Genomic DNA, 12,616 nt, shown 5'->3' with positions numbered 1-12,616 from the left:
AATCCGCCTTGTGCATCAAATGGACTTTTATAAGCATTTCGCCTCTTGTGACAGACTCCCACGATCGAAAGTAGCAACAAAAATAAAGACGGGAGAAAGCGTGCGTCCAACAGAGGGCTATAGCTGGCAAAAACCAATTGACAATCACCAACCATCTGAGCATTTCACCCAAGCGGGTTCGATCCCGGCCGCGGCGGTTGAATTTCCTTGGAGGAGAAATTCTAGAGGCCCGTGTACTGTGCGATGTCAGTGCACGTTAAAGAACCCCAGGTGATCGAAATTTCCGGAGCCCTCCACTACAGCGTCTCTCATAGCCACAGTCGCTTTGGGACGTTAAACCCCATAAACCAACCAAACCAACCAACCATTTAACCCAAGAAGAGCAGAGCACAGAGCACCAGACCACGAGAAATTATATACCCATTCGAAAACTTGTCGTTTCCCGGTGGCGTGTTCGCCAAATGCAGCCGGTACAGCCAGCGATGACAGCGCCGCCCACCGGCAGGTAGCAGCCACATTAAGGCTGCTTATAAATATTCATTCAGAACGATGGCTCGACATCGCCGCTATGGCGCAGTGGATTAGAGGCACGTGTTGTGTATGGAAGGTCGGCCGTTCGACTCCGCTCTCTGTATTGTAATTTTACTGTTTTTTAAATTTCATTTTTTTTTTTCATTTTTTCCCTTTTGGGTCGCAAATCGTGATGCTTAGTGGCATATAACGCCGTTTAAGAGGATTTATTATCCCTTTTAGGTAAGCCGTTGTGACAATCATCAGTCACCGTGATCAATTCACCGTGGTTTCAAGCCTTGTGGCTGTACAGGCTGCAGTTGGCGAATACGCTTCCCGGTGGCACTGGAGATCGAATCTGGCACCTCCAGAATATGAGGCGGATGCTACGATTTACTAGGTTCTGCTCGTCTGTCGGTATTACTGAACGCTGTTGAACACAATGGAACAATAGTTCTCACAGTACAACGTCCCCATTTCTCGGCATGAGATGCAGGAGGTACAAAACAGATCAGGTGTCTCACTTGTTCTCACTTTTTGTCGTATTTTACATGGAGGAGTGTTCTAGATTATTTTCGACATCTAGCTACCTTTTTTTTTTTCTTGAGTAATGACGATATCTACCTAGCAGCTACCACATCTGACCTTCCAGGACTACCCGATTCAGAACGTAGGTTATCTAAATAGGCTACAGAACCTTGTTATCTCTTTTCTCGTACCTCAGAGCGATCTTATCCAGCCCCTGCTCAGCCGCTTACCAGGTAAAAACGGTCTAAACGAACGGCCACGTTCAGTAAGGACTTGGCGGGCGCTCATAACTTTCGCGTCGCGCGATTGCGCCTACTAGCGGATAAACAAGGCTCCACCTACATTCAGGTCTTCTGCTTTCTCTCTCTTTCCTCGCTAAACTTAATTAACACCCGCGCCACGAGCTCGGCGAGTACTTTGCCTCCGTGCGGCTCTAACGGCGGCCGTCTGTTTTCCCTCGCACTGTGGCCGGGTTACCGCGAGCGGGCGCCGTTTATCAGCGGCCTTTCCGTAGGCGAACACTGGGCCAAGAAGGGCAGAAAGGAGGAAAGGCAAACGCGTGCGCTACGAGCAACACAGCCATCCGGGGCATTCTGTGAGCGGCGAGTTCCGTAAGCCCACCTGCGGCTCACAAAGCACCCGGACTCTTTTCCTCTCTCTGTGTTTGTAGTTCGCCTCATTTTTTTTTTTCGATTTCTAGGGACTGAGATACGGAGCGCTTAATTACACACTATGAGCTCACTGTAGGTGTGCAGCGTTGTGGAGGCTGCAGCTGGAATCAGCCAATCAGGCGTCGAGCCGACATGAATTCTTGCTGACGAGAATGGCTCGTGATTGGCTGGTTTAACGATGCTGTTCGGTGATTGGTCGGGGCTAGGGACCATGTCCAACAGACAAACAAAGTGGTTCGTGATCGGCCAGTCCATTTTACGCCGGCCAGTCGGTGAGAAAGGGCTGTTAATTTGGCATCTTATTGGATTTCACTGGCTCTACCTACGAAGTCCAAAACTGCAGGTAGAGAACAGTATGTTAGACGGTAGCAAAAGATTTGGCTTAAAACTGGGATTGAGACGACAGCGAACGCGTGTTGAAGCCGTGTTTGCAGTGTTTGCAGCGCCATGCCAGTTTTTATTTCATCATGAACCAACTCGCCCAAACTAGAGTTTTACTTGACCATATTTCTCCTACAATGGGCCCTTTCCTCTTTCGAAGCTTCCGCACCGAACCTGCCATTACGTGTCTCAACCTGATTGCTGTCTCAACGTGCCAGTCTCGAGTGGTTTCCTACTGCTTGAAACGGAAAATAGTTCCCTTGGAGGTTCAGTCATTATTCGGTGTTCTGCAGCCATCTTGGGGGCACGTCAGGCGCGTCTGCAAGATACTCAAGTCTGAGTTGGCGTCAGTCCTGTGTTTTGTGTGCCTTCTGTGTCCCCGTTTCTTGCGCCATACCAGTTTTTATTTCATCATGAACCAACTCGCCCAAACTAGAGTTTTACTTGACCATATTTCTCCTACAATGGGCCCTTTCCTCTTTCGAAGCTTCCGCACCGAACCTGCCATTACGTGTCTCAACCTGATTGCTGTCTCAACGTGCCAGTCTCGAGTGGTTTCCTACTGCTTGAAACGGAAAATAGTTCCCTTGGAGGTTCAGTCATTATTCGGTGTTCTGCAGCCATCTTGGGGGCACGTCAGGCGCGTCTGCAAGATACTCAAGTCTGAGTTGGCGTCAGTCCTGTGTTTTGTGTGCCTTCTGTGTCCCCGTTTCTTGCGCCATACCAGTTTTTATTTGCAGGAAGGTGACAGAATGCGTATTTAGTAGACTCTTCGAGAGAAAGATCGAATTCTAAAAGGGAATTAAAGGCGCTACCTGTTCCCTACTCGCTTCCTCGACGTGTTTGCGCTTTCCCTCACAAAGTGGCCTCAAGTCGACTGAATGTCCTATTCAAGTAAACGCCGCTTGTAAGACAAGCTGTAGCATATGCGGGCAGAAACTCGTTGTGAGTTCGGCCGCAGAATAGCTGACGCGAGCAGCAACCTCTACAGCATTGCACGCATTTAGAGACGAAAAGCCTAACACCGCCAGAAAAATACCGGATGACCGGGAGTGTGTACCTGTTTCTGACCGCTTTGAGCGGGCTTCCATTAAGTATGAAGAGCTGTTTTACTGCCTAGATAAGATAACCGGAAATGCATGGCTCGTTTGGGCAACCGCAAGTTTGAGCACGTGTGCTTATCTGCCTTCACCTTGGCTGAACTATTTTGAAGTACATTTAACGCTGTCTCCTTCCCGCTAGTCACGCACAAGCACCATATAAATGATTAGTGAGCATTGGGCAGCGATGCTGTCGCATTACCGCGATAGGGGCAGCTGTTTACAGCGTTCTGAACGCGATATCAACGCTGGGCTAATCGGCCTCGCTAAATGTGTAAAGAAGCTGGCAGTGCAAGCCAGCTTAATAAATAATAGCGGCGCGCGTGAGATGAACAAAATAATTAAGCACGCGGCGTTAATTCAAATATGACATTCACCATAAGGTATATTAGGCGCGAACGACAACTCTATTTAAGTCATTCACTTTTTAGTCTGGAAATGGCGCCCGTTTTGAAATGTACCAGTGCTCCGCGAGAACTGGCATTTAAACTCCTCATGTTTAACACTAACAGTGATTTATAACGCTTACGTGCGTTGCGTAAATTGCGAAGCCGAGGGATGACTAGAGTAAACGTTCAGAGTTTTTTTTTGTTTAATTAACTTCTGCTTCTTTCTCCGCACCTTCAATACCTTCTTCGCAGCATGGCGATGGCGACAATGATTGCTCGAGCCACGGGCTGCGTGCAGAGAGGGTAGACACGTGATCACGTACCGACCTGAAGCTAGGCATTAGCGGCGTACCTCCCAGTAACAGCGTTCGCTGCTAATTAACATTAAAATGTCAGCGCTTGCGGTAGCAGCGCTGTTCGAGCACAATCACTTTAAAGCAAAACGCTTTGGAGTCAAACAGCTGAGACGCTTTTAAGTTTAGAACTCACTGCTAAACCTTAGCTTCGTGCAATTAAAAACAGCTAGACACATCGCGCTAATCGTTTTACGACATGAGAAAGATTGATGGGACGCTCCCAAGGAAACTACGTGTCACAATTGCTGTTATTTTCTTTCCAGAAACGCCTTAGAGTCCCTCGTGCTCAACTACATTTTAAGGCGAAAGCGTTAGAGCAGACGTTCGCCGAAAACACAGAAGTCACAACGAAATTCCTCATTGGTCAACGGCGATTTAACGTCACAGTCACATGACTCAGCGCGGGTACTCCAAACACCCAGGGATCGCCCTGAACAGCTGTGAGGATGACACGAAATCTTCATTGGTCTTCCAGGTCGTGACGTAATTCTATCACCATTACGTAGGGACACTGAGTAGAGAGAAGCAATTGCGCTGAAAAGAAAAATGGTCCAGACGAGGCTGAAGTTGCTGCCGCTTGGGCCGTGAGCCGGGCGTGCTGCACCTCGATCGCGGAGGAAGGTTCGTTCAGTGCGATAGTTCAGGGGATTTAAGCGACCGCCTTGTACCGCACAGTTCGAAAAGCTATTGAATTACACTCTTAACGGTACTGATGCGTCTTCAGAATTTTTTTATGGCGTGGATCTCGGCGAACAACCAATCTTAACACACCGAAGAATAAAAGCAAGAAAAAAGCATGTCCTCTAGCTCTTACTTTGCGCCCCTACGTTTCGGTCGACGCTAACTACCACGAGACCATGAACGCTATCGAATATGCACATTCTATTTTATGCGACATAAATGATGGGTTTGAAGGTATGAAAGTGCCTGCCCGACTTTTTTATGGAACTGAACTCGATGAGTGGCTTCAAGAATGTCACTTGTCATGCACAGATACCACTAAATTAAAAGGGAGCAGTAAGTTGGAAGCCAAGAAAGTCGATTTACTTTTAATACTGTGTTAAACTTGAAAAGACAATAAATACATCATGTCCCTCGAAGGATCTACTTAATGAACAGCAAAAGCGAAGCTGTCATTGCACCTGTATCTTGTGTAATTGGAATCATAAGGGGAGACACTAGGTTAATGCTCACCCTATAAACAGCCCCCCTTCCCCCCCTTATTTAATGCCCCCTGGGGCCCTTAAGGGTGAATAAATGATGATGATGATGATGAAGATGCTTCACCTAACACCATATTTATCGATTTTCGAGAAGCCTCCAGAAACACCAGCATTAGAAATGCAGCCCTACTAGCAGTCAGCACCGAGCAAGGATCGCGTCATTAGGTCTCTTATAAGACCAACCACAAAATACTTTTTTTTACTCTTCCGTTTCATCGTTATTTTCCTCGCTTATGATGTGTCAGATACCATTGAGTGAATGCTACAGTAGTGTTTGTTTTATATTTGCTTTGACATGTAGCATACGTTCATAATATTTATTTCCCACTTATTGCCTGTGTATATTAAAGGGCACAATTATTTTTCCCATTTTGTTTTTCTTTGTATAATGATACCGACAATAGAATTGCTTCATGCAATCTTTCATTGTTTGCCTCATAGCTTCGTTGCATTTGCGTTCTACCATTTGTTGCTTTTTCTTAATATGGTAAGCATTTCTATGTTCTGATTAATACTAGACGCCCATCTTGTTAACTTGACTATGCCCTAGTGCCACAATCCCAAATCCGATTATCAGTGTGTATAAATAAATAAAAAAAGGCTAGGACGTGATTTTTACAGAACCACTGCACGTTTCTTGACAATAAACCTATTCGTTGTCGCCCTCTCAGTACGTGTGGTGACCACAATATAGGCGCGCAAACATGGTTTGCTGGCGAACTTTTTTTTTTTCATTCATTTCTCTTACCCATATTTCTTCTTGCCAGCTGAACGAAATGAACCGAGCTCATTTTGTTCCCAGCAAGGAATGCCATATGTCACTCGGACTGTTTTTTTCTTTTCCTTCCGGAATGCAAGCAAATCCTCTATATACGACCAAAGAGAGTGGTGTGTGTGCTTTTTGGCAGCAAGAACAGATAAGACACAAAGAATGGGCAGCAGCAGCAGCCTATAAAGCCATGCTTGCTGGTAGATTCTAGAGGGATGCGCCTCCAATATGCATCTCTCCGCGAACTTTTCGTCGCACGTCACTTGTGACGTGTGGCGAATTGTGCGCACAAGCCCCCATCACTTCTTAGCCCTTACAGGCTGGAAAGAGGCACAATGGTGCCAAGTGACCGCAAGGGTGTACGTCGGTGTTTGTTTCTTGCAGGGAAGAAAACTTCAGCGCTTGTTTTGTTTTTCGCTGTGTTCCTTTCTGCCCTCTTTGTTGCCCTCTGTCCGCCGCGGTGGCTCAGTGGTTATGGAGCTCGGCTGCTGACCCGAAAGACGCGGGCTCGATCCCGGCCGCGGCGGCCGAATTTCTATGGAGGCAAAATTCCAGAGACCCGTGTACTGTGCGATGTCAGTGCACGTTAAAGAACCCCATGTCGTAGAAATTTCCGGAGCCCTCCACTACGGCGTCTCTCATAGCCTGAGTCGCTTTGGGACGTTAAACCCCATAAGCCAAACCAATCTTTGTTGCCCTCTGCGGTCCTCTTTGTTTCTCTCTCCAAAACTGTTTGTCTTCGTCTCGCACACTACTGCTATAACTGTGGAAGGAATGAAGGCTGTGAAAAATCTGATTGAAAAATCTGACTGTGCGGGATTGGAAATTTTTTACTTTACACTTATAGGTCGCTAGGAATCCTCATAATACTCCTGGTGCAGTGGTGCAGCGGTTAAGTGATTCGCCACTGCCCTGCGATGGCAGGTGCTGCCATCTGTGGGGGCTTGTGCGACCCAGATTGCTCTTCCCGAGCAAATTCTCGCGACCAGTCATTAATTTCGCTGCCACCTGCCACGGTGGTATATTTGCTCACAATCCAGTCAGCAGGCTATGATGACGCCATAAGATCACGTGACCTAGGTGGACCACCCAGGTTGCCAGAGCGGCTGATTGCTCCGGCCGCTCCGGCTGTGAGGTTTCAAGCGGTACTCAACGCCGACAAGGCCTATGCCGGACAGTTTTTTTTCCAAATATGAAGGTACCAACGCTCTCTCGTTAAAACTTTGTAAAGCGATGGCTTCGTTAACTAATTGAGGCATATGCTACGTAGCCTAAGGTTACACCCGCTTAGTAACATTGGCTGGTAGCTATGTCTTGCACAACTGTTCGACATTGCAATGGAGCAAAGTAGACGTGAGCTTTACGTGACGGGGTCAGTCGTGTTAAACGGTACACTATGCCGACGAAACGTTTTTTCAGAGTGCTTTGCTACCAAAACGCTTACCACTACAGGAATTGGCGGCTGAACTGCTTGAAGCTGATAGATAACTGTATAAACAATGTAGTACAAGATAGAGCTGTAAATGGAAAACCGCAGTTAAATCAAACTGAACGGAGTTGGAGCGCTTGGTGAAATTGGGAAAAAAATGAAAGAAGAAGGAAAGAAAGAAGGAAATCAGTGAAGTTTAAATGAGATTTCGGCGAGTTACCAGCCCAAATCGGTTCAAGAAGGCTATCTGTGCTTTTCAAAAAAAAAAAAAAAGCCGCCCGCCAAATATCTTAGTTTTTTGCAGGCCAATTTGAGTTCGGTGATGGAACACTTGTTTCTTGTTTCGGCCCGATCTCAGTGCAAGCCGTTTGACTTCCCCTTTTCTTCGAGTCTTTACACTTCTAGCGGTATTTGCTTTGAAAGCAGAGTTAATTCAATTTCGGGAGAAGCCTAGATTACCTGTCCAGTTCTTTTATCGTTTCGGTCCTGGCCAGTGTTGCGTAAAATTATGTCTACATGTTGCCGTTTGGGTCTTTAACCCCCCTCTTGGTTTCTATCTCACAATAGAACTATAAAACCAAAACCTCTTTTGACAAAATGAACAGCTAAAAGCGTAATGCGAAAAAGTTGTAACTTCTTACAGCCCAGATCCAATTTTGAGAAGCTTGTATATTTCAGCGAAAGAAGCAGTGATACATAGTTTTCAAGTACCTAAAGTAAAATCAGATTACTGATGTCGAAATTTTTCTAGACGTATTTACTTTGCTAGTGCGTTCCGTGTGAAACTTGTGCTCGTCTGTCTGGAAACCTCTGGCGCGGGTAGGGACGTATGTGCGTTTTTGCTCTTGTGTGGGCTGACGTGACGCGTTATCATCATCATCATCATCAGCCTGACTACGCTCACTGCAGGGCAAAGGCCTCCCCTGTCCCTCCAACTAGCCCTGTCCTTTGCCAGCTGCGGCCACTGTATCCCCGCAAACTTCTTGATCTCATCCGCACACCTAACTCTCTGCCGCCCCCTGCTACGCCTGCCTTCTCTTGGAATCCACTCCGTTACCCTTAAGGACCAGCGGTTATCCTGCCTTCGCATTACATGGCCTGCCCAAGCCCATTTCTTCCTCGTATATATGCGCCGAAATTCGAGGTATACATACCTGCTTAGCCGTTTTTGTAAATCACTTCCTGCAACTTTTAGGATCACATTTTTTAGGATCGCATTTGGTTTGGACTCGCTGCGGTGGCTCAGGGGTAAGACGCTCGCCTACCGAGCTGGAATACTTGGGTGCGCACCCAACCGCGGCGGCCGCGTTTCGATGGAGGCGAAACGCAAGAGGCGCTCGTGTGCTGTGCGATGTCAGTGAACGTTAAAGATACCCAGGTGGTCGAAATTATTCCGGAGACCTCCACTAGGGCACTTCTATCTCTCTTTCTTCTTTCACTCGTACCTTCCTTCCTTCCCTTAAGGGCGTGGTTCAGGTGTCCATAGAGATAGGTGAGACAGATACTGCGCGATTTCCTTTCCTCAAAAGCCAATTTACCAAATTACTATTCAGTTTGGCAATACTAGGCGCATGAGCGTGAATCTCCCATCACGCCCTAAATTCCCCTTTTCTCACTAAGTCACTATATCCTTCGCCATATTTTCTTCATGTCGTTTACGAAAATAAAAGTATTGCCGAGTAACCGAGAAAAACTTTATATAAAGATAGAATGGTCCTAGAAAGTCTGATTGCTTCCAGCATCGGTGTCCACATGCATTAGGTTCTCACGCCGAATGCGCCGATATTTTATCCTCCCGTTCAATATGCGTAAATTCAGGCTAGTGGCGTCAAGGCTTCGAGCTTAGTTCAAGAAACGAGTTATCGCCTCCTTTCTATCGACAGTTCTCGCATTTTTTCTCCGATTCTTATGCGTCTCTGCACTCGGTCACAGTTTAGGGGATGACAGCTCGGCAAGTGTCGAAATTCCAGCTCCGTCTCCAAAACCGCACGTAAAAAGAGCGCGATATACTGAAACACCGGAAAAAGCTGCAAGACATGCCAATAAAGAACGTAGAAGAAAAGGATAAATAAAAAGGTAAGCAGCGACATCTAGTGCACGTCGGTAGCACCCGAAGGGCTCACGTCGCGGCCCGTCCCCAGCTATTGTGTTGTTTAGGCGAACGCAGTGCGGGGAAGAAAATGAAAGGCGTGCAAACAACGCCAGGAGGGGAAAAAAGAAGCCTTTCGCCTGGCTTCATTGTGTGGCGTGCGACGCGAGCGCCGCCACAAGGACCACGGCCGCACAATAAACTTTCGCCCGGGACAGGCTCTCTCATATCCTTTCTCGCGCGCCGGCCCAAGTCGCCCGTGTCTTGATTTTATCTCTGCACTTCTTCTATCTTTGGTCGTGGTGAAATGCGCTCACTCTTTTGCGTCTCGTTTTTACCTCACCTCTTTGGCGATAGCATCTATTTCTTGGTCGCTTTCTCCCGAAAAACGACAGCCAAAAGAGGTTTTTCTTTCCAAGACACAGCGGCTGGCAGGTCCTCCAACCGGCGGCATGCCGCCACTGCACCTGTGTTTGTTCGTGGTCTTTTTAGCTTTCTTCTCCCGCGCGAGCTTGGCGCTGCCTCTATAGTTTCTGCTCCTGTTCACTTTCCACGCATTCAACCTTCGCGTTGTATTTTTTTTAGTTCGGCGAAACACTTTCGCTGCGCACCTAAAGGCACCTAACCGTGCGGTTCATAGAATTGCTTCCTCTCGCTCACGCTTTATTTACCGTATTTTTCCCGCAGTTTCAAATAAGTAGCCTCTGCATACCTCCAGGCTTTCTTCAGAAAGACCTTCATATTGTTCGGTCATTCGCACAACCACGACGCGGGCACGTTCGGTGTTGAAATTTCTCCCTCTGACTCCATAGAAGGCATGTGCTTATGAAGTAGGGCGCCAACTATCAACAGAAATTGAGCAGAACGCTATTGAAAGTATACTGAAAGTTGGCAAATGTTTATGCAACGGTGTGCATAGCACGAGCGGTGCCACTGTTTTCAGAGACTGCTCCATGCAGCGCCAATAGGAGCCAACAGAAGTGCGACCACGAGCATCTCTTTCTCTCGGTCTCACCGTTTCGAACTACACAGGACTCCCCCACAAAGGCCACGCTAGGTCCTCACCTGTATTGCATGGAGTGACATTGTGGCTCCAGGCGAAACGATACGACCCTTCCCTCACGTTCTCTACATTCAGCCATGGGAGGTGGAGGGCAGAGACGCCCGGAGGCAGGTGCGCAATACTAGAAGACCGGCAGATGCAGAAAGAACGAAATCCCGTAATCGCATGGGAAGAGAGAGTAGGCAGAGGAGGGGGAGTCCTGTGCACATCCTCTCCTAACCTCAGTCTAGAGTTCTTTGTTTTCTTCTTTGTTGTTGCCGCTGTCGGCATTTTTCCCGGGGCCTTCCCATTTATGAGCGCCGAGGACAACATAGAGAAAGGCGAATGTTCCACACCTCCGGCACTCATAGAGAGATCGTAAAATAGGTCCACACAGAGGCGAGGCTGAATTGAGAAATGCCCCATAGAGAAAGAGAGAGAGAGAGAGAGAGAGAGAGGAAACGAACTAGCCAAAACACATAGAAAGAGCTCAACCACCCGGGACCTGAAAACTGACACACAATCTCAATGCCGCGTTGCGGTGGTTGGAGAGGGTCGCCTACGGGCCATAAACTCGACGAGGATAGTTGTAAAAACGCCTTTCGCGAGATGGACGCGGTTCCTGCGTCTCTTCAGTGCTGCGTGATCGTATATTTCGCGGCTGAGCGCTACTACGGCGTCCATGTTGCTAGCTGCATTCGATCATGCGCTGGGAGTATTCAATTGGACGTCCGATGCTTCCTGAGAAACTACCTCTTGGTTTAAGAGCGCAGTGCAGGGATTTCGGGATGCATTAAATATGAAAAATGCTCCTAGCACGAGTAAAGTTTAGAATGTTTTTTTAGGGCTTCGTCAGCCAGCTTTCCCTGCAAAGTTAGTAAAGGGGACTTGTGATTAGAAGTTAGCCTCTAAGTGTAGTACAAAAATTGTGCAAAGTTCAGAAGGTTGGTTTGATATAACACTTGGACGCTACTAACACTACTGAAGGTCGCGAAATTCTAAGACGGAAATAATGCGAACAAAAAACAAACAAACAGAAAAATACTATTTCTTGTTTGGAGGAGATGTAGCTGGGGTCTATTAACACATCTCTAGAATTATCGTGCTGTATTCGCAGTAACACAGGCTAGAATTCAGTATCCGTTAGCACAGATGCTCCGAATTTCTTGCTTGTAATTCAGTTGTCTTGTTCGTGTTTCATTCTGTAGCCATAGCAAGATAAAAGATAATAGGTCATGGAGACTAAACTAGACTTCGGGGAGAACATGTAATTAATTCTCTTTCATTCTCATTAGTCTAAAACATTTACTGTACTAGAAACTATGTTCATATGCTACGCAAATCGTCCATTCTATGCGTGGCTGCTTCTGGTCATTGTATGTGCACGTATCTCGTCCTTGGCCCTTCCCGCTGCTACGTGCTTTCTGACTTGTTCTGTCGCACGTTTCAACAGTGGTACCCATGCACAGTTAGTTGAACTGTACGTCTCCTTCTGGCTCTGTTCCACCGCAAAATTTAATTTTCCTAAAACTCCAATGAAACTCAGTCTCAAGCCAAATCGATCAATGCGCTTGATGTCCCAGAGTGCGTATGCGTTAGCATTAGTGCTCACCAATAACGGAGCAGCCGCTGCCGCTGACGTGTTGAGACAGTGTGAGCAGGTGACCTGTTGTCATTAGAAAAATTTTGCATACTGGAGAGGTACTAGAGGAGACGTATAGCGGTTTTACGTACGAGAGCTGCGCATGCCCAGTGGAAAGCGCCACCTGGTAGGACAACGGCACATGCACAACAGACTATTCACTCTGCGACGACACGCCGTACGCCGTACCTTCCCTCCACACTCCCGCCATCCGTCGCCTCATACCCTTTCTTCGTGTTCTCTCTCCTGGTTTTCCTCTCCCTCCCCTGAAACTAGAGGGTTTCCTTCTTTCCAATCTGCCGCCTCCCAACCGATGCTTCATGCGAACGGGCAGGCGGACAGATAAGATCTGACGGGGGCAGGAAATTATAATGCCAGCGTGTGAAAAAGAACGCGACCTTTGCAGGCGTTGACTGTCTCGGTAGTACCCAGGTATGTAAATCCGAAGTCAGTGACCTGTATTTTACATTCTCTTCGGGCTCCGTCA

At 47.4% G+C, this 12,616-nt stretch overlaps 1 protein-coding gene across 1 annotated transcript in view; it reads right to left on the bottom strand.

The window, feature by feature from the left end:
* bma (SCY1-like protein bma) overlaps positions 1 to 12,616 on the bottom strand; it is a 218,838-nt gene that overhangs the window by 187,377 nt on the left and 18,845 nt on the right. The gene's annotated exons all lie outside the window — the stretch shown is intronic.

The sequence above is a fragment of the Amblyomma mixtum genome, chromosome 7, assembly GCF_055824585.1.
Source record: "Amblyomma mixtum isolate Tamu chromosome 7, ASM5582458v1, whole genome shotgun sequence".
Lineage (NCBI taxonomy): Eukaryota > Metazoa > Arthropoda > Arachnida > Ixodida > Ixodidae > Amblyomma > Amblyomma mixtum.
This window is presented reverse-complemented; position numbering and strand designations above follow the sequence as displayed.